Here is a 3,766-nt window from a genome sequence, read left to right as displayed (position 1 = left end):
AAGAATAAACACAGTCTGAATAACATAGGCAATAAGAAGCTAGGGAGCCGTCCTGTCTTTCTGGAATCAAGCCTCACTTGGCAGAGGGGTGACTTTTTCCTTTTGTTTTTGATTGACACTGTGTTAAATTACTATCACACCAACACTGAAACAAAAGAAGAGAAACTAATCACACAAACGAATTGCTGTGTGCTGGTGCACTGATGCTCTGGAGTAATCGTTAGTTACCCAGTTAGAACACCACAGGGAAGGAATGCTGCAGGCAGGGTGGAGAGCAGGCCTCCTGTGCCTCCCGCGAGGCTCTCTCTGTGGCTTTGATGGCCTTTGGGTTTCTTTGCTCCTTGCTCTGTGACATGGGGGCTGGACTGGAGTGTTGCTCCTCCTTTGTGTCCAGCGTTGGTTATAGCGCTGTTTTGCACTCCAGTTGGTCTCTGAAGGAACACTACATACTACATTTAAAGGTCTGCTTCCTGGGCTGCAGCCGTGCTCAGTGGGGGAGCACTTGCCTGGCATGTGTGAGGCACTAGGCTTGATCTTCAGCACCACACAAAAGTTAAAAAAAAAAAAAGGCATCGTGTCCCTCTACAACTAAAACACTTTTTTCTCAGCCTCTCCCTCCCGTGAGGAGCACTTCTCTTTGCACACCTGCAGGGAGCGTTGCTACTGTAGGCAACTGGCCTAACCGTGATGCTCCTCACTGCCACCACAAGTGTGAAGTCCTCGCCTCCCGCTCCGGATTTCCTCCTGGAGGTCAGAAACGGCTACTGTTTACAGCATATCCATCCGAGTCCGTCCCCACAGGGCGGATGAACACACTCAGAATTCCATCCTCTTCCACTCTGATCTTGTGAAGGCTTTGCCTCCTTCAGAATCGTCACAATGGTGACGGGAACATCCTTCCTAAAGTCTGCATCCCACTTGGACCTGAACCATCTTGTTCAAATCGTACCGTTGTTTACTTTGACATCTGATCATCCTTTTTAGAAATCTGGCAGAGGAAACCTTCCTCTCCTCTTAAAATTCTTTTCTTGGTTTCAGGATCACGTACACCCAGAAACACGGGCCACTCTCCCTTTACCTGTGGCATTCACACTTTCCACACCAGCTGGACCTCGCCAGCCCTGGACAGCACCTGGCATGACCCGAAGACCTGCCTTTCATGTCAGAGTCTGTTCCTGTGCTCACTGTCCTCTTCTTCTGAGCATCTTTGCTTTTTATTTGCCATCCATCCTTTCCTGACTCACTGCAGAAATGAAAACATTTAAAACATTGGGCTTCCCCAAACACCTCTTTCTGTTTTGTCTTAGGTTCTCCACACCGTTGGTCCTTGCCTCCCACCATTCTGAAGAGGCCAGGACACGGCAGAGGGAGAACTGTGCAGGCTTTGCAGAGTGGACAGGGCAAGAGCTCCCATCTGCCCTCACCCGCCCGTGACGCTGCCTGCCCCACGTCCCCAGCAGCTCCGACCGAGAGCCTGGCCAAGTCGTGGCTTCTTGCCTAAATGCAACAGCTCAGTGTGCAAACAAGTCACCTGTGCTGCTTATGAAAACCGCAGCTTCTGGGTTCTGCTGCTGGTGGCGGGAGGCTGGTGAACGTGGTCATGTTCTCACGCATCGTCCGGGCAAGCAGGACGCCACCATGGCTGCTCCTCCCAGGGTGTCTCACCCGAGAGCCTTCTCTGTTGAATCAGGGAGGAGCTACCACTGGAGGCTCTCCCACAGCAGGGCACCCATGCGGCCCTCCCCAACATACGTCCTCCGATGCCTCCTGAGCTGACACGGCGGCTGAAGGCCTTCCCACAACGGCCTTGTCGCAGTGCACACACGTGTACGGCTTCTCCCCAGTGCGGCCGGAGGCGCCTGATGAGCTGAGCGCTGCGGGTGGACTTTCCACACTGGCCGCTCTCACAGATGAGAACTCTGGCTGAAGCAATTCCCACAGTCAGCACACTACGGAGGCCTCTATCCAGTGTGGACTCTCTGATGGACGTTAAGGTTGGAGTTCTACCTGAAGAATTTCCCACAGTCGTGGCATTTGAGCGGCTTTTCTCCAGTGTGAGTTCGCTGATGCCGCTGTTTGGAACTCTGGGTAAAGGATCTACCACACTGGCTGCATTCATAGGACTTTCTCCAGCGTGTGTTCTCTGGTGTACAAGCTTGGAATACAGCTGAAAGATTTTCTGCGAAATCACATGGGTACAGCTTCCTTCTAGTCGGAATGACGTTGCAACTGGTAAAAGATGAGGCTGTACACAGGAAGACAGGCCTCCTCAGAGGACCGAGGCGGCTCTGGGGTCACTGCTTTCCACCTGCACCAGGCAGGGACCCTCAGAGCAGGACTCCCGACCTCCTCCACCATCATTGGCTCTGTCCAGAACCCTGTGTGCCACCTGCACCAGGCAGGGACCCTCAGAGCAGGACTCCCGACCTCCTCCACCATCATTGGCTCTGTCCAGAACCCTGTGTGCCACCTGCACCAGGCAGGGACCCTCAGAGCAGGACTCCCGACCTCCTCCACCATCATTGGCTCTGTCCAGAACCCTGCCTGCCACCTGCAGCAGGCAGGGACCCTCAGAGCAGGGCTCCCAACCTCCTCCACCATCATTGGCTCTGTCCAGAACCCTGCGTGCCACCTGCAGCAGGCAGGGACCCTCAGAGCAGCACTGGACACCTCCACCCTACTGGCTCCCCTCAGAGCACCTGTTTGCAGGTTTGTGCAGAGTCAGGCCGTCATCGAGGAGGGTCCTGTCTTCCTTGTACTTACTGTGGTTCTCCACTGAGAAACATCTTCCTTGGCAACGACGGGCATCACCACAGTCACCACTGAGGCTTCGTTCATAAGACTTAATTGTTTCAGTGTCTGCAAGTTCCCTCAAGGACATCCTTGGATAGAAGTGTCCAGAACTCTGACGGTTTTCACTCGGTTTCAGTCGTACCCAACGCTTCTGATCATCAGTGAAAATGGAATTCTCTGTCAACTCCTTATCCTGCGTGTGGGATTTATGGAAGAGGGTCCTGGTAGGTAATTTCGGAGGCAGAAGCCTTGAACTGAGTTGGCGCCTTTCCCCAGGTTCGTGACCCCAATGCTTTCTTTGAACAAGCCGCCTCTCTGAAGTACACGTCATCCTACTCAGAGGGCCCTCCGCGCGCCCCCTGAGCTGCTCCCTCAGGCCCCACCCTTGTCCTGAGGCCCCTGGCCAGGACCCAGCTCCCAAATGCAGTGTTTGCTTCTGTGCAGAAGGATGGTTTTCCCTAGCACGATCCTCTCCAGAAGTCAGCTCTTCCTTTTCAAGGGTGGTCTTCCAGACGAAAGAGATCGGCATGCCTGAGTCACTGAAGGGGCACCAGGGCAGGATGGGATAAAGGGGACTTGTGCACACGGGGGCGTCTCTGGGTTCTTTTCTCATCCTTGGGCTGAGACCATCATGCAGGATGTGAGTGGCCAGGATGAATCCACAAACACAAAATCAGTGAAAAGTGTGAAATGAAAAGTTACAAGGAAGCAAGGTGATGAAGAAGTAATCCAGGTGGCACGCCCCTGAAGAGAAGGCAGGGAAAAACCAGCAGATGAAAATTAAAGGGGAAAGCCACAGAAATCACTGGCCAGTTCAGTAGAAAGCCTTTGAATGCTGCAGAAGGTATCTGGACCGAATCCCTGGGCCCTGTGAATGGGACCCGTCTGGAATAAGAGGCTCTGCAGTGTGCCTGAATCGAGGTTACTGCGAGGGGACGTAGTCCTGGATTCCTTCAGTGGGCACCAAATGCAG

The sequence above is a fragment of the Sciurus vulgaris genome, assembly GCF_902686455.1.
Source record: "Sciurus vulgaris genome assembly, chromosome: 17".
NCBI lineage: Eukaryota > Metazoa > Chordata > Mammalia > Rodentia > Sciuridae > Sciurus > Sciurus vulgaris.
The sequence above is the reverse complement of the archived record's forward strand: the minus strand, read 5'-3'. Positions refer to the sequence as shown.